This window comes from Pongo abelii, chromosome 17 (assembly GCF_028885655.2).
Source record: "Pongo abelii isolate AG06213 chromosome 17, NHGRI_mPonAbe1-v2.0_pri, whole genome shotgun sequence".
Lineage (NCBI taxonomy): Eukaryota > Metazoa > Chordata > Mammalia > Primates > Hominidae > Pongo > Pongo abelii.
In genome coordinates this window covers 36,066,060-36,085,507 of record NC_072002.2, presented here as the reverse complement: position 1 = coordinate 36,085,507, position 19,448 = coordinate 36,066,060, and the positions used below count along the sequence as shown (strand labels likewise).

Genomic DNA, 19,448 nt, shown 5'->3' with positions numbered 1-19,448 from the left:
GAAAAGAAAAAGTCTAAGAAATAATGACCAGCCCAGTAGCAATGACACCCCTGATACCCACATTGTGGTCTCTAAATGTCATTTCCTTAAACAGAATCAGGACTTCTTGGAGCAATGTTTTATTTCAGGTCAGGCATTTCAAAAACAAGAAAGCCATCAAAGATGAACAGATTTGTGTCAATAGGACTGCTGAATGAGTGTCTGCTAGCCAAAGATGGGCAATGTGAGCATCAGTGAAGACAAGAACTGAAATACATTGAAACATCTAAAACATGTTTAAATCCTTAGATTTGTACTGTTATTTTTAGAAAACATATTGGTCATCTTTGGAAGATGCTAAGGACCAACTCATTAATCAATAAAATAAGAAATGGCTGGGCATGGTGTAATCCCAGCATTTTTGGAGGCTGAGGTGGGAGGATCACTTGAGGTCAGGAGTTCAAGACCAGCCTGGCCAACATGGTGAAACACTGTCTCTACCAAAAATACAAAAATTAGCCAGAAGTGGTGGTGCACGCTTGTAATCCCAGCAACTTTGGGAGGCTGAGGCAGGAGAATCACTTGAACCCGGGAGGTGGAAGTTGCAGTGAGCCAAGATCGCAGCCACTGCACTCCAGCCTGGGTGGCAGAGCGAAACTCTGTCTCAAAAAAATAAATAAATACATAAGAAATAACCAGTCCCTGCCTTCCTTTAGCAGGGATAGGGAGTGAATATACCACACAGAAGCAAAGCTCCGTGTCTGCTGTGAAGGCTTTGGAGGAGACAGACCATGACCAGACACAGGCCCTGTTTCTGATGCTGAGAAGAGAGGAACTAAATAAATCCTGGTTAACAAGTGCATCAGGTGAAGATGGGACTTGGAGCCCCAAGCCAAACTTTAAATTTTCTCGATAGGAGCCTTGACAGGGACAGACTCAGCACGATACTTGTGAAGGTCATTAATACTCTTTTTCTTTTTTTAAGTTGAAGTACCATTCACATATTATAAAATTCACCACTCTAAAGTGTGCAATTCAGTGGGGTTTAGTAAACTCACAGAGTTGTCCAATCATTATCACTATTTAATTCCAGAACATTTTCCTCAATTCAAAAAGAAACCTTGTACCCACTAGCAGTCACTCCCGTTAACCTCTCCCCCAAGCCACCAGCAGTTACTGAAACCTATTTTCTTTCTCTATGGAATAGGTGTGTCTATTCTGGAATTTTTTTTTTTTTGAGACAGAGTCTCGCTGTGTTGCTCAGGCTGGAGTGCAGTGGCCCGATCTCAGCTCACTACAACCTCCGCCTCCCAGGTTCGAGTGATTCTTGTGCCTCAGCCTCCCAAGTAGCTGCAATTACAGGCGTGTGCCACCACACCAGGCTAATTTTTGTATTTTTAGTGGAGACGGGGTTTTACCATGTTGGCCAGGCCGGTCTCGAAATCCTGACCTCATCCTCGGCCTCCCAAAGTGCTGGGATTACACCCATGAGCCACTGTGCCTGGCCTGCACATCTTTATATAAATGAAATCATACAGTATGTGGCCTTTTGTGTCTGTCAATTTCTCAAAAGGTTAAACAAATGGTAAATATGACCCAACAATTCCACTTCTAGTTATATACCTAAAATAATTGGAAACTGCAGTATAATTAGAAATATACTTGGTCTTTATTCCCCATTCCTGGCACAGAGCTCCTAAAACCCTTGAAATTTCCTATGTGATCAGACTGCTTTTTGTTTTTCATAATGAGCCCCTTTTGTTTTTGAATTTATATTATTGAGGTGGTTTATGGTGGGACCCTAGATAGCCTCAGGATGGGGCTTCTCACCAGGAAGATCCAGTGATTGGAGGATTGGACCTTTCAGCCCTAATCACTAACCTTTGAGAAGTGGGGCAGGGCTGGAGATTAAGCTCTATAAAAACTCTTGAACTAAGAGATTCAACAAGCTTCCAGGTTGATGGATGCATCTAGGTGCTGGGAGGGTGGCACACCTCAATTCTATATGGACAGAAATTCCACTCAGGACCCTTCCTGGCCCTGCCTTATGTGCCTCTTCATCCGGCTGTTTCTCTATATCCTTTATAATAAACCAGTAAAATGTAAGTAAAGTGTTTCCCTGAGTTCTGTAAGCCATTCTAACAAATCGTTAAACCCAAGGAGAAGATTTGGAACTGCCAGTTATAGCCCGTTGGTCAGCAATATGGGAGGCCAAGACTTATAGTTAGCATCTGAAGTGGAGGAAGTCTTGTGGCATGCAGCTCTTTTTTTTTTTTTGAGTCAGAGTCTTGCTCTGTCACCCAGGCTGGAGTACAATGGCATGATCTCGACTCACTGCAACCTCCATCTTCCAGGTTCAAACAATTCTCCTGCCTCAGCCTCCTGAGGAGCTGGGATTACAGGCTCCTACCACCATGCCCTGCTAATTTTTGTATTCTTAGTAGAGACGGGGTTTCACCATGTTGGCCAGGCTGGTCTCGAACTCCTGACCTCATGATCAGCCCACCTCAATAGAATCTGACACTAACTCTAGGAAGATAATGCCAGAATTGAATTGAATTGTAGGACATCCATTCGATGTCAGAGAATTGGTGGTTGTGAGAAAACCTGCACATCTGGTGTCAGAGGTGTTGCCTGTGACAGTATAGAGAAACAGTATTTTCCAGAGAAACATATATTGACACAAACACTTTTTCACAAATATTGCTAACATGCTAGCAGTATTAGTCATAATAGCCAAAAAGTGGAAACAACAAACAATCCAATTTCTATTGACTAATGAATTGATAAACAAAATGTAGTATATCCATACAATGGAGATCTGTTTTCATTCAATTGTTAATTTATTAATTTCTTCTTAATTTTTGAGGGATAGTTTTGCCATATATAGAATTCTTGGTTGGCAGGTTTTTTTCTTCCAGTACTTTGACTATGTCATTGTACTGCCTTACTCCACAGTTTCTGATGAACAATTAGCTGTTAATCTTATGAAGACTCCCTTGCAGGTGGTGAGTAGCTTCTGTGTTCCTGCTTTCAAGATTCTCTTTCTTTAGCTTTCGACAGTTTATGATGTGCCTAATTGTGCATCTCTACTGCTTGAATTTATCCTACCTGGTTTATTCTGCTTGAATTTCATCGAGTTTAATGCATGCGTAGATTAATTTTTTTATTAATTTTGGGAAGTAAGGGGCATTATTTCTTCAAAATGTTTTTCTTTTTTCTTTTTCTTCTAGGACATTTTGCTGTAATTCATTCATTTAAATTGCTGCATAGTATTCCCTTGCATGAGCTTACCATCATTTAATGGTATTTAATTGCTGAGGGACATTTGAGTTGTTTAAAACTTTTGGTTGTAATAATACTGCTCTAACATTCTTGTACATGCATCCTGCTACATGTGTATACACATTTCTGTTAGATACTTATCTAAGAATGAAATTTCTTGATTTCAGGGTATTCATATCTTCAACTTTAATATATAATGCCAAACTCTTTCCCAAAATGTTTGTATTCAGAGGAAGATTTACAAAATTACCATGACGTTAATGAATATTAAGCTTGCATAGGCTTCTGTGAATAGTTAGAGGTGCTGGCAGAATGTACTAGTGAGTGATGGGTAGCCAAGTAGCAATTAGAAAGCATTTCTGGCCAATTGCCTAAAGAGATTTCAGAAGAAAGAACCTGAATCTCTAAGGCTTCTATAATTATTTTGTGGTTAGTTTTCTCTTTTAGATATTCATTTTTGTATTAAATTTTATTCATAATTTACATTTTTAAAAGATGGCTCTCAGAATTGTACGTTTCAGACTCCTCAAAACTTGGACTACTCCTGTTTATACCAGAGTGACTTCTAAATACATTTTTCCAATCCAGACATCTCCCTTGACATCAGGATCTTAAATACAACTTCTACTGGGGTCATTTGCATATTAAGAAGAATCTCAAACCAAATGTAGCCAAAATATAATTCATTATTTTTCCTCTTAATCCTTTTTCAGTCACTCTCCAAACATGTTCCTCTCCCACCACTCACCATTTTGGTTAAGCAACACCATTGTTTACCCAGTTACTCTAGTCATTGTTGATTCTTCCTTATACCCTCTACATCTAATTCAATGACAAGTCATATCTACTCCACTTATTATACAAAACATATCCTAAATGCATTTACTTCTTTCCAACTCCACTGCTATCACCATCATCCAAGCTGATGTAATTTCTTTTTTCTGAGATGCAGTCTTGCTCTTGTCACCCAGGCTGGAGTGCAATGGTGCGATCTCAGCTCACTGCAACCTCCGCCTCCAGGGTTCAAGCGATTCTTCTGCTTCAGCCTCCCAACTATCTGGGATTACAGGCGCCCACCACCATGCCCAGCTAACTTTTGTATTTTTAGTAGAGACAAGGTTTCACCATGTTGGCCAGGCTGTTCTCAAACTCCTGATCTCAAGTGACCCACCTGCCTCAGCCTGCCAAAGTGCTGGGATTACAGGCGTGAGCACCGTGTCTGGCCAAGCTGCTGTAATTTCTTACTTGGAATGATTCAATAGTCTTCCATTTGATCTTCCAGTTTCCATTTTTCTCAAGTACAATTCATTCTCAACACAGCAACCAACATGATTTCTTTTTAGTTTTTTTTTTTTTTTTTAAGAGATGGGGGCTCACTGTGTCACCCAGGCTAGGGTACAGTGATGCAATTATTGCTCACTGCACCCTCAAACTCCTAAGCTCAATGTATCCTCCTGCCTCAGCCTCCCAAGTAGCTAGAACCACAGGCATATGCCACCATGCCCAGATAATTTTTAAAATTTTTTTTGTAGCAGCGAGGCCTTGCCATGTTTCTCAGGTTTGTCTTGAACTCCTCACTTCAAACAATCCGTCTGCCTCAGCTTTTCAAAGTGCTGGGAGTACAGGCATGAGCCATCACCACTGGCCCCAACATGATCTTTTAAAATATTAGATTATGTCGGTCCCTTGCTTAAAAGTTTCCAGCAGTTTTCTTTTGCATTTAAAATACAATTATAATCCCTTTTCCTTCCCAGAAGGAAAATGATCTCAGATGGAAATGTGAAAATGCAAAAATCATGACAAACACCAGAAAGGTAAATATGTGGCTAAATATAAATGAGTATTAACTGAACAAAACAATGAAAATAATATCAGGCTGGGTGTGGTAGCTCACGCCTGTAATCCTAGCACTTTGGGAGGCTGAGGCAGGCGGATCATGAGGTCAGGAGATCGAGAACATCCTGGCTAACATGGTGAAACCCCGTCTCTACTAAAAATACAAAAAATTAGCCAGGTGTGGTGGCGGGTGCCTGTAGTCCCGGCTCCTCAGGAGGCTGAGGCAGGAGAATGGTGTGAACCTGGGAGGCAGAGCTTGCAGTGAGCCAAGATCATGCCACTGCACTCCAGCCTGGGCAACAGAGCAAGGCTCCATCTAAAAAAAAAAAAGAAGAAAAGAAAGTAATATCATATGGTATTTAAATTATGTGTGCAACTAAAATATGTAACAATAATAACAATGTAAAAGGTTAGAGGAGGGTAAAGTGAAATTTTACATTTCTAAGTTTATAGCTATTTTAGAAAAGTGAAGTCATAATTCATATTAGACTTTAAAAGTAGTTTCAGGGGTGGAGCCAAGATGGCCGAATAGGAACAGCTCCAGTCTACAGCTCCCAGCATGAGCGACGCAGAAGATGGGTGATTTCTGCATTTCCAACTGAGGTACCAGGTTCATCTCACTGGGGAGTGCTGGACAGTGGGTGCAGCGCACCGTGCATGAGCCAAATCAGGGCGAGGCATCACCTCATCCGGGAAGTGCAAGGGGTCAGGGAATTCCCTTTCCTAGTTAAAGAAAGGGGTGACAGACGTCATCTGGAATATCGGGTCACTCCCACCCTAATACTGTGCTTTTCCAATGGGCTTAACAAATGGCATACCAGGAGATTATATCCCGCACCTGGCTCAGAGGGTCCTACGCCCACGGAGTCTCGCTGATTGCTAGCACAGCAGTCTGAGATCAAACTGCAAGGCGGCAGCGAGGCTGGGGGAGGGGTGTCTGCCATTGCCGAGGCTTGAGTAGGTAAACAAAGCAGCTGGGAAGCTCAAACTGGGTGGAGCCCACCACAGCTCAAGGAGGCCTGCCTGCCTCTGTAGGCTCCACCTCTGGGGGCAGGGCATAGACAAACAAAAGGCAGCAGTAACCTCTGCAGACTTAAATGTCCCTGTCTGACAGCTTTGAAGAGAGTAGTGGTTCTCCCAGCATGCAGCTTGAGATCTGAGAACGGGCAGACTGCCTCTTCAAGTGGGTCCCTGACCCCCAAGTAGCCTAACTGGGAGGCACCCCCCAGTAGAGGCGGACTGACACCTCACATGGCTGGGTACTCCTCTGAGACAAAACTTCCAGAGGAACAATCAGGCAGCAGCATTTGCAGTTCACCAATATCCGCTGTTCTGCAGCCACCGCTGCTGATACCCAGGCAAACAGGGTCTGTAGTGGACCTCCAGCAAACTCCAACAGACCTGCAGCTGAGGGTCCTGATTGTTAGAAGGAAAACTAACAAACAGAAAAGACATCCACACCAAAAACCCATCTGTATGTCACCATCATCAAAGACCAAAGGTAGATAAAACCACAAAGATGGGGAAAAAACAGAGCAGAAAAACCGGAAACTCTAAAAATCAGAGCGCCTCTCCTCCTCCAAAGGAACGCAGCTCCTCACCAGCAATGGAACAAAGCTGGACGGAGAATGAATTTGACGAGTTGAGAGAAGAAGGCTTCAGAAGATCAAACTACTCCGAGCTAAAGGAGGAAGTTCAAACCAATGGCAAAGAAGGTAAAAACCTTGAAAAAAAAGTTAGACGAATGGCTAACTAGAATAACCAATGCAGAGAAGTCCTTAAAGGACCTGATGGAGCTGAAAACCACGGCAAGAGAATTACATGACAAATGCACAAGCCTCAGTAGCCGATGCGATCAACTGGAAGAAAGAGTATCAGTGATGGAAGACAAAATTAATGAAATGAAGCGAGAAGAGAAGTTTAGAGAAAAAAGAATAAAAAGAAACGAACAAAGCCTCCAAGAAATATGGGACTATGTGAAAAGACCAAATCTATGTCTGATTGGTGTACCTGAAAGTGACGGGGAGAATGGAACCAAGTTGGAAAACACTCTGCAGGATATTATCAAGGAGAACTTCCCCAATCTAGCAAGGCAGGCCGACATTCAAATTCAGGAAATACAGAGAATGCCACAAAGATACTCCTCAAGAAGAGCAACTCCAAGACACATAATTGTCAGATTCACCAAAGTTGAAATGAAGGAAAAAATGTTAAGGGCAGCCAGAGAGAAAGGTCGAGTTACCCACAAAGGGAAGCCCATCAGACTAACAGTGGATCTCTCGGCAGAAACTCTACAAGCCAGAAGAGAGTGGGGGCCAATATTCAACATTCTTAAAGAAAATAATTTTCAGCTCAGAATTTCATATCCAGCCAAACTAAGCTTCAGAAGTGAAGGAGAAATAAAATCCTTTACAGACAAGCAAATGCTGAGAGATTTTGTCACCACCAGTCCTGCCCTACAAGAGCTCCTGAAGGAAGCACTAAACATAGAAAGGAATGACCAGTACCAGCCACTACAAAAACATGCCAAATTGTAAAGACCATCAAGGCTAGGAAGAAACTGCATCAACTAATGAGCAAAATAACCAGCTAACATCATAATGACAGGATCAAATTCACACATAACAATATTAACCTTAAATGTAAATGGGCTAAATGCTCCAATTAAAAGACACAGACTGGCAAATTGGATAAAGAGTCAAGACCCATCAGTGTGCTGTATTCAGGAAACCCATCTCACGTGCAGAGACACACATAGGCTCAAAATAAAGGGATGGAGGAAGATCTACCAAGCAAATGGAAAACAAAAAAAGGCAGGGGTTGCAATCCTAGTCTCCGATAAAACAGACTTTAAACCAACAAAGATCAAAAGACACAAAGAAGGCCATTACATAATGGTAAAGGGATCAATTCAACAAGAAGAGCTAACTATCCTAAATATATATGCACCCAATACAGGAGCACCCAGATTCATAAAGCAAGTCCTGAGTGACCTACAAAGAGACTTAGACTCCCACACAATAATAATGGGAGACTTTAACACCCCACTGTCAACATTAGACAGATCAATGAGATAGAAAGTTAACAAGGATATCCAGGAATTGAACTCAGCTCTGCACCAAGCGGACCTAATAGACATCTACGGAACTTTCCACCCCAAATCAACAGAATATACATTTTTTTCAGCACCACACCACACCTATTCCAAAATTGACCACATAGTTGGAAGTAAAGCACTCCTCAGCAAATGTAAAAGAACAGAAATTATAACAAACTGTCTCTCAGACCACAGTGCAATCAAGCTAGAACTCAGGATTAAGAAACTCACTCAAAACCGCTCAACCACATGGAAACTGAACAACCTGCTCCTGAATGTCTACTGAGTACATAATGAAATGAAGGCAGAAACAAAGATGTTCTTTGAAACCAGCGAGAACAAAGACACAACATACCAGAATCTCTGGGACACATTCAAAGCAGTGTGTAGAGGGAAATTTATAGCACTAAATGCCTACAAGAGAAAGCAGGAAAGATCTAAAATTGACACCCTAACATCACAATTAAAAGAACTAGAGAAGCAAGAGCAAACACATTCAAAAGCTAGCCGAAGGCAAGACATAACTAAGATCAGAGCAGAACTGAAGGAAATAGAGACACAAAAAACCCTTCAAAAAATCAATGAATCCAGGAGCTGGTTTTTTGAAAAGATCAACAAAATTGATAGACCACTAGCAAGACTAATAAAGAAGAAAAGAGAGAAGAATCAAATAGACGCAATAAAAAATGACAAAGGGGATATCACCACCAATCCCACAGAAATACAAACTACCATCAGAGAATACTATAAACACCTCTACGCAAATAAACTAGAAAATCTAGAAGAAATGGATGAATTCCTCGACACATACACCCTCCCAAGACTAAACCAGGAAGAAGTTGAATCTCTGAATAGACCAATAACAGGCTCTGAAATTGAGGCAATAATTAATAGCTTACCAACCAAAAAAAGTCCAGGACCAGATGGATTCACAGCCCAATTCTACCAGAGGTACAAGAAGGAGCTGGTACCATTCCTTCTGAAACTATTCCAATCAATAGAAAAAGAGGGAATCCTCCCTAACTCATTTTATGAGGCCAGCATCACCCTGATACCAAAGCCTGGCAGAGACACAACAAAAAAAGAGAATTTTAGACCAATATCCTTGATGAACATTGATGCAAAAATCCTCAATAAAATACTGGCAAACAATCCAGCAGCACATCAAAAAGCTTATCCACCATGATCAAGTGGGCTTCATCCCTGGGATGCAAGGCTGGTTCAACATACACAAATCAATAAACATAATCCAGCATATAAACAGAACCAAAGACAAAAACCACATGATTATCTCAATAGATGCAGAAAAGGCCTTTGACAAAATTCAACAACCCTTCATGCTAAAAATTCTCAATAAATTAGGTATTGATGGGAAGTATCTCAAAATAATAAGAGCTATCTATGACAAACCCACAGCCAATATCATACTGAATGGACAAAAACTGGAAGCATTCCCTTTGAAAACTGGCAGAAGACAGGGATGCCCTCTCTCACCACTCCTATTCAACATAGTGTTGGAAGTTCTGGCCAGGGCAATCAGGCAGGAGAAGGAAATAAAGGGCATTCAATTAGGAAAACAGGAAGTCAAATTGTCCCTGTTTGCAGACGACATGATTGTATATCTAGAAAACCCCATCGTCTCAGCCCAAAATCTCCTTAAGCTGGTAAGCAACTTCAGCAAAGTCTCAGGATACAAAATCAATGTGCAAAAATCACAAGCATTCTTATACACCAATAACAGACAAACAGAGAGCCAAATCATGAGTGAACTCCCATTCACAATTCCTTCAAAGAGAATAAAATACCTAGGAATCCAACTTACAAGGGATGTGAAGGACCTCTTCAAGGAGAACTACAAACCACTGCTCAATGAAATAAAAGAAGATACAAAGAAATGGAAGAACATTCCATGCTCATGGATAGGAAGAATCAATATCGTGAAAATGGCCATACTGCCCAAGGTAATTTATAGATTCAATGCCATCCCCATCAAGCTACCAATGGCTTTCTTCACAGAATTGGAAAAAACTACTTTAAAGTTCATATGGAACCAAAAAAGAGCCCACATTGCCAAGTCAATCCTAAGCCAAAAGAACAAAGCTGGAGGCATCACACTACCTGACTTCAAACTATACTACAAGGCTACAGTAACCAAGACAGCATGGTACTGGTACCAAAAGAGAGATATAGACCAATGGAACAGAACAGAGCCCTCAGAAATAATGCTGCATATCTACAACTATCTGATCTTTGACAAACCTGACAAAAACAAGCAATGGGGAAAGGATTCCCTATTTAATAAATGGTGCTGGGAAAACTGGCTAGCCATATGTAGAAAGCTGAAACTGGATCCCTTCCTTACACCTTATACAAAAATTAATTCAAGATGGATTAAAGACTTACATGTTAGACCTAAAACCATAAAAACCCTAGAAGAAAACCTAGGCATTACCATTCAGGACATAGGCATGGGCAAGGACTTCATGTCTAAAACACCAAAAGCAATGGCAACAAAAGCCAAAATTGACAAATGGGATCTAATTAAACTAAAGAGCTTCTGCACAGCAAAAGAAACTACCATCAGAGTGAACAGGCAACCTACAGAATGGGAGAAAATTTTTGCAACCTACTCATCTGACAAAGGGCTAATATCCAGAATCTACAATGAACTCAAACAAATTTACAGGAAAAAAACAACCCCATCAAAAAGTGGGGCAAAGGATATGAACAGACACTTCTCAAAAGAAGACATTTATGCAGCCAAAAAACACGTGAAAAAATGCTCATCATCACTGGCCAACAGAGAAATGCAAATCAAAACCACAATGAGATACCATCTCACACCAGTTAGAATGGCAATCATTAAAAAGTCAGGAAACAACAGGTGCTGGAGAGGATGTGGAGAAATAGGAACACTTTTACACTGTTGGTGGAACTAGTTCAACCATTGTGGAAGTCAGTGTGGTGATTCCTCAGGGATCTAGAACTAGAAATACCATTTGACCCAGCCATCCCATTACTGGGTATATACCCAGAGGATTATAAATCATGCTGCTATAAAGACACATGCACACGTATGTTTATTGCAGCACTATTTACAATAGCAAAGACTTGGAACCAACCCAAATGTCCAACAATGATAGACTGGATTAAGAAAATGTGGCACATATACACCATGGAATACTATGCAGCCATAAAAAATGATGAGTTCATCTCCTTTGTAGGGACATGGATGAAGCTGGAAACCATCATTCTCAGCAAACTATCGCAAGGACAAAAAAACAGACACTGCATGTTCTCACTCATAGGTGGGAATTGAACAATGAGAACACATGGACACAGGAAGGGGAACATCACACACCAGGGACTGTTGTGGGGTGGGGGGAGGGGGGAGGGATAGCATTAGGAGATATACCTAATGCTAAATATACCTAATGTCAATGGGTGCAGCACACCAACATGGCACATGTATACATATGTAACAAACCTGCACATTGTGCACATGTACCCTAAAACTTAAAGTATAATAATAATAAAATAAAAAAAGACTTTAAAAGTTCAAAAATACATATTATAATATTTAGGTAACCATTAAAATATAACTATAAAATAATGCATAACAAGTTAATCAAAGGGGAAAATGGGATTTAAAATATTGAATTAGCTCAAAAGAAGTAAGAAAAAGAAATATACAGAAGGACTAAATAGAAACCAGTGAGATTATAGATATAAATTCAACTATATCTGTAATTACATTAAATGTAAATAGATTAGGTGTTCCAACTAAAAGACTAATTTGTAGACTGGATTTTATAAAAGAACTACAGTTTGTGCTTTGCACAATTACTATATGTACACGTTTCAGTTAGCACAGTTTAGTTAAATACACCAATGCCACACCATCATGGCTTAGATTTCTGTTACCATGGCGTATTAACTGTAAGTGATTGCATAAAATACGAACTTTGCAGCTATCTCTCCAGTCTACAAATCAATACATAAATAACAGGCATATGATGATTATTGATAATCCACATCCTTCTTTCCAAGTCTACCAGTGACTGGTCAAAGCAGATCTGTTACTCAGTTCACATGCAGACAACGAAAAATGTCATTGTGTTTCCTCCTCGTCTCCAAGTGGTAAACCCAAGTGACACTTTACAAAAATGGATCATTGAAACAGGCAATTTAGCCTCTAAGATAAAAGTTCGCTAAAGCAATGAAAAGTGATGATGCTGGAAGTGAAAATCAAATAGAATATAAATGGGGTTATAGAAGAAATAGGTGAGCATGGAGTTCCCCTTTACCTCCTCCCCCACATGCATGACCATGGGAACATTGACACTGCCACCGCAAGAGAAACTATAGACAGCCAGAAGAACTCAGTGAAGGTGGCCTGATCAACATAAACGAGGAAAGTAGTGTGACAGAAAGGATGAAAGTGACCTGAAGAAAGCAATGAAGGCAAAAAATTTCACATTAAAGGGACTCTGGGAGATATTTTATGACATTGAAAGCACAAAGATGACATGTTGGAAGCTGATCAGACTTAGAAAGGAGTATGACAGTTTGCCAAAGAACAGAAAAAAATGCTTGCTGTGTATGGTATGTTATACAAGAAGCCAAGCATGGTTCAAACTACGCTTGGCTTTGGGTTTTTTTAGAACAGCTTTAGGTTTACCAAAATATTGAGCAGATAGTACCAAGAGTTCCCGTTTATCCCCTTCCCACATAGAGTTTTTTAAATTATTAACATCTTGCATGGGTGTGGTACCTTTGTTACAATGGATGAACCAGTATGAACACATTATTATTAACCAACATTCATAGTTTACATTAGGCTTCACTCTTTATGTTGTACAGTTCTATGGGTTTTAAAAAACACATAACGTCATGTATGATATGTATGATACCATTACAGTATCATACAGAATTGTTCCACTGCCCTAAGATTTCTCTGTGCTCAGCCTCTTCATCCCTTCCTACTTCTACCTGAACTTCTGGCAATCACTGGTCTCTTTACTGCCTCCATAGTTTTACCTCTTCCAGTATGTCATAAAATCAGAATCAGAACCATATGCAGCCTGTTAGCCTAGTGCCCTTCACTTAACGATACGTATTTAACAATCTTCCAAGTCTTTTTTTTTTTTCAGTCTCGCTGTGTCACAGGCTGGAGTGCAGTGGTGTGATCTCGGCTAACTGCAACCTCCGCCTCCCATGTTCAAGCCGTTCTCCTGCCTCAGCTTCGCGAGTAGCTGAGATTACAAGCACGTGCCACCACACCTGGCTAATTTTTGTATTTTTAGTAGAGACAGGGTTTCACCATGTTGGCCAGGGTGGTCTCGATCTCCTGCCCTCGTGACCCACCCACCTCAGCCTCCCAAAGTGCTGGGATTACAGACCTGAGCCACCACACCCGGCCATTCCATGTCCTTTTATGGGCTGATAACTCTTTTTTTCAATTTGACATTTATTTTTAAATATTGATACATATTAGATATACATATTTTCAGGGTGCATATGCTAACAGGATACATTCATATAATTACATAGGAATTTTCATCACCTTAAATATTTATCTTTTCTTTATGCTAGGAATATTTGAGTTAATCTCTTCTAGCTATTTTGTTGTTGTTGTTGTTGTTGTTGTTGTTTTTCTTTTTTTAAGATGGAATCTTGCTCTGTTGCCCAGGCTGGAATGCAGTGGCACAGTCTTGGCTCACTATAATCTCCACCTCCTGGGTTCAAGCGATTCTCCTGCCTCAGCCTCCCGAGTAGCTGGGACCACAGGGGCCCACCACCATGCCCAGCTAATTTTTTTACTTTTAGTAGAGATGGGGTTTCGCCATGTTGGCCAGGCTGATCTTGAACTCCTGCCCTCAGGTGATCTGCCTGCCTTGGCCTCCCAAGTGCTGGGATTATAGGCATAAGCCACCACAACCAGCTTTCTTGTGGTTATTTTGAAATGTACAACCAATTAATGTTAACCCTACTATCAGTATGACCACCCCACTGATCTGTCGAATACCTGCTCTTTTTTTTTTTTTTTGAGACAGAGTTTCACTCTTGTCACCCAGGCTGGAGTGTGGTGGTGCGATCTTGGCTCACTGCAACCTCTGCCTGCCGGGTTCAAGCGACTCTCCTGCCTCAGCCTCCTGAGTAGCTGGGATTACAGGTGCACACCACCACACCTGGCTAATTTTGTGCTTTTAGTAGAGACAGGGTTTCACCATGTTGGCCAGGCTGGTCTCGAACTCCTGACCTCAGGTGATCCACCTGCCTCGGCCTCCCAAAGTGCTGGGATTACAGGCGTGAGCCACCGTACCCAGCCGAATACCAGGTCTTATTTCTTCTAACTAAATGTATTTTCAGGGGAGGGTGAAGACAAGTTTAAAAAAAAAAAAGATTGATTAATGAGTACAAAATAATTGAATACAAAATAATATTCTTACATAATTAAGAATATTATTTCTGAATAATATTCCATCCTATACATTTACTACAGTTTCTTTTTTTTTCAGGCTTAATTCACTTTATTTTTCTTGTATAAAAACCCTATGTTAAAAATACGGAACGCTTCACGAATTTGCGTGTCATCTTTGCACAGGGGCCATGCTAATCTCTGTATCTTTCCAATTTTAGTATATGTGCTGCTGAAGCGAGCACCTACAGCTTCTTTAACCATTCACCTATTGAGGAGCATCACGGTTGCTTCTAGTTTTTGGCAATTATGCTTTTAGATTTTGGGGCTACAAACATTCATGTGCAGGTTTTTGTGTGGATGTAAGTTTTTCAGTTTATTTGGGTAAACATCCAGGAATATGATTGCTAGATTGTATGGTAATATTGTGATTAGTTTTATAAGAAACTGCCAAATTGTCTTCCACAGAGGCTGTACTATTCTGCACTCCCACTAGCAATGAATAAGAGTTTCTGTTGCTCCACTTCCTTGCCAGCATTTGGTGGTGTTCATTTTTTGGATTTTACAGCCATTCTAATAGGTTGGTGGTGCTATCTCATGGTTTAAATTGCAATTCCATAATGACATTGGTTCTGAGCATCTTTTCATACGCTTCTTTGTCATATATATAGATATACATATGTCTATATCTTCATTAGGGAGGTTGTCTGTTCAACCCTTTTTGCCTTTTTTTTTTTTTTTTTTGGAAACAGTCTCGCTCTGTCACCCAGGCTGGAGTGCAGTGGTGCGATCTCAGCTCACTGCAACCTCCACTTCTGGGCTCAAGCGATACTCCTGCCTCAGCCTCCCGAGTAGCTGGGATTACAAGTGCCCACCACTGCATGCAGCTAATTTTTGTATTTTTAGTAGAGATGGGGTTTCACCACATTGACCAGTCTGGTCTCGAGCTCCTGACCTCAAGCGATCTGCCCGTCTCAGCCTCCCAAAGTGCCGGGATTAAAGGTGTGAGCCATGGCACCTGGCCGCCTATTTTTTAAATTGGGTTCTTCATTTTGTTATTATTCAGATTGAAGAGTTCTTTGTACATTTTGGATAAAAGTCTTTATTAAGTGAATTTTGCTAATATTTTCTTCCAATCTGTGGCTATCTTTTAATTTCGTTTTTTTCTTTTTAATCTTTTTTTTTTTTTTTTTGACTGGGCCTTGCTCTGTTGCCCAGGCTGGTCTCAAACTCCTGGTCTCAAGTGATCTTCAGCCTCTCAGAGTGCCAGGACTGGCATGAGCCACTGTGCCCAGACTCTTTTCATGGTCTTGACAATGCCTCTTACAGAGCAGAACTTCTAAATTTTGATGAAGTACAACTTATCAGGCTTTTCTTTCATAGATAATGTTTTTGGTGTTGTATCTGAAAACTCATAACCAAACCCAAAGTTACCTAGATTTTCTTCCGTGTTATCTTCCAGAAGATTTATATCTTGGCATTTTACAGTTAAGTCTATGACTCATTTTGAGTTAATTTTTGTGAAAGGTGTAAGACCTGTGTCTAAATTTTTTTTTTTTTTTGCATGTAGATGTCCAGTTGTTTCAGCACCATTCTTGAAAAGACTATCCTTTCTCCATTTAATTGTCTTTGCTCCTTGTTAAAGACCTGTTGACTATACTTCTCTGCAGAGTTCATAGAAATAAAGTTAAAAAGAAAAACAAAAAGTCCGGGTGCGGTGGCTCACGCCTGTAATCCCAGCACTTTCGGAGGCTGAGGCAGGCAGATCACAAGGTCAAGAGATTGAGACCATCCTGGCCAGCATGGTGAAACCCTGTCCCTACTAAAAACACAAAAATCAGCTGGGCGTGGTGGCACATGCCTGTAGTCCCAGCTCCTCGGGAGTGTGAGGCAAGAGAATCACTTGAACCCAGGAGGTGGAGGTTGCAGTGAGCCAAGATCGCGCCACTGCACTCCAGCCTTGGCAACGGAGACTCTGTCACACACACACACAAAAAAGATCCGTTGACTATTTGGGTGGGTCTATTTCTGGGTTCCGTTTCTTTTCTGGAAAAAAAAAAAAAAAAAAAAAAGTTAGACTGGGCATGGTGGCTCATGCCTATAATCCCAGCACTTTGGGAGGCCGAGGCAGGTGGATCACCTGAAGTCAGGAGTTTGAGTCCAGCCTGACCAATATGGCAAAACCCCATCTCTACTAAAAATGCAAAAATTAGCCAGGTGTGGTGGTGTGCGCCTGTAGTCCCAGCTACTCGGGAGGCTGAGACAGGAGAATTGCACCCAAGAGGCAGAGGTTGCAGGAAGCCAAGATCACGCCACTGCACTCCAGCCTGGGTGACAGAGCAAGAGTCCGTCTCACAGAAAAAAAAAAATTATTGAGGTAAAATATACATATAAGATTTACTGTCTTTACCAATTTATTTTACATGTATAATTCAGTGGTAATAGTATATTTATATATTTTTCCCCTTCATCGCCCCGCTTTTCACCTCCCCTTCCCCACCTCCGGCAACCACCAATCTAACTCCTTATGTCATGAGGAGTTAGCTCCCACATATGAGTGAGAACATTGGGATATTTGTCTTTCTGTACTTGGCTTATTTCACTTAACATAACGGCCTCCAGTTCCATTCATGCTGCTGCAAATGACAAAATTTCATTGTTTTATGTTTGAATAATAGCTCATTGTGTATATATGCCACCTTTTCTTTATTCACCCATTGATGGGTACTTAGGTTGATTCCATATCTTGGCTATTGTGAATAGTGCTGCAATAAACATGGAAGTACAGATATGTATTAATTTTCTTTCTTTTGGGCATATACCCAGTAGTGGAATTATTGAATCATATCAAAGTTTTGTGTTTAGTTTTTTGAGGAACCTCTGTACTGTTCTCCATAATGGCTGCACTAATTTACTTTCTCACAACAGTGTTTGAGGCCTCCCCTTTCTCCCAGCATCTTTTTTTTTTTTTTTTTTTGAGACAGAATCTCGCTCTGTCACCGAGGCTGGAGTACAGTGGCATGATCTCAGCTCACTACAACCTCCTCTGAACTCAAGCAATCCTCCCACCTCAGCTTCCTGAGTAGCTGAGACACAGGTGCATGCCACAAAGTCTGGCTAATTTTTGTATTTTTAGTAGAGATGGGGGTTCACCATATTGGTCAGGCTGGTCTCAAACTCCTGGCCTCAAGTGATCTGCCCACCTCGGCCTCCCAAAATGCTGGGATTACAGCCCTGAGCCACCACACCCAGCCACCAGCATCTTTTATTGCCTGTATTTTTTATACAAGCCATTTTACTGGAGTTAGCTGATATCTCATTGTGGTTTTAATTTGCATTTCTCTGATAATTAGTGATATTGAGCATTTTTTCATATACCTGTTGGCCACTTGTATGTCTTATTTTGAGAAATATCTGTTTAGATCTTTTTCCCATTTTTTAATGAAATTGTTTTTGGTTTTTTGCTATTGAGTTGTTTGAGCTCTTCATATATTCTGGTTATTAATCCCTTTTCAGATGGATAGTTTGTAAATGTTTTATTTTGTTGATTGTCTATTCACTTTGTGGACTGTTTCCTTTGCTCTGCAGAAGCTTTTTAGCTTGAAGTAATCCTAATAGTCTATTTTTGCTTTGTTGCCTGTGCTTTTGAGGTGTTACACAAGAAATCTTTGCTTAGGCCAATGTCTTGGAGTATTTCCCCGATGCTTTCTTCTAGTAGTTTCATAGTTTCAGGTCTGGGATTCAAGTGTTTAATTCATTTTTGTTTGATTTTTGTGTATGATAAGAGGTAGGGGCCTAGTCTCATTCTTCTGCATATAGTTATCCAGTTTTCCCAGCACCATTCACTGAAAAGATTGTCCTTTCTACATTGTGATTTCTTGGCACCTTGGTTGAATATGAGTTGGCTGTAAATGCATGGATTCATATCTGGGTTCTCTATTCTGTTCCATTGGTCTGTGTATCTGTTTTTATGCCAGTATCATACTGTTTTGATTACTATAGCTTTGTAATAAATTTTGAAGCCAGGTAGTGTGATGTCTCCAGCTTTGCTCTTTCTGTTCAGGATTTCTTTGGCTATTTGGGCTTTTGTAGTTCCATATACATTTTAGGATTGTTTTTCTATTTCTGTGAAGAATGTTATTCATGTTTTGATAGAAATGGCATTGGATCTGTAAATTGCTTTGGGTACTATGGTCACTTTAAAAATATTAATTCTTCCAACCCATGAGCATGGAATGTTTTCCCATTTGTGTGTGCGTATGTGTGTCCTCTTCTATTTCTTTCATCAGTTTTATAGTTTTCCTTGTATAGATCTTTCACTACTTTTGTTAGATTGATTCTTAGGTATTTTATATTTTTTTGTAGCTGTTGTAAATAGGATCACTTTTTTGATTTTCCAGGTTGTTTGCTGTTGGCATATAGAAATGCTACTGATTTTTGTATGTAGATTTTGTATTCTGCAACTTTACTGAATTCATTTATCAGTTCTAACATATTTTGGTGAAGATTTTAGGTTTTTCTAGGTATAAGATCATGTCGCCTGTGAACAAGGCTAATTTGATGTCTTGTCTTCCTTTCTAATTTGGATGCCCTTTATTTCCCTTGCCTAATTGCTCAGCCTTTAATTTTTCTCCATTTAGTACAATGTTTAGCCATGGGTTTGTCATAGATGGCCTTTATTATTTTGAGGTATGTTCCTTTAATACCCATCATAAAGGGATGTTAAATTTCATCAAATGCTTTTTCAGCATCTATTAAAATAATCACATGGTTTTTATCCTTGATTCTGTTTATGTGATGTATCATGTTTATTGACTTGTGTATTGTATG

At 40.3% G+C, this 19,448-nt stretch overlaps 1 non-coding gene across 1 annotated transcript; it reads right to left on the bottom strand.

Moving 5' to 3' along the window:
* Positions 1 to 14,759: 14,759 nt before the first annotated feature.
* LOC112130038 (U6 spliceosomal RNA) lies at positions 14,760 to 14,863 on the bottom strand. The gene has a single exon (XR_002912350.1). It is a non-coding gene; the product is annotated as a U6 spliceosomal RNA (small nuclear RNA).
* Positions 14,864 to 19,448: the final 4,585 nt, after the last annotated feature.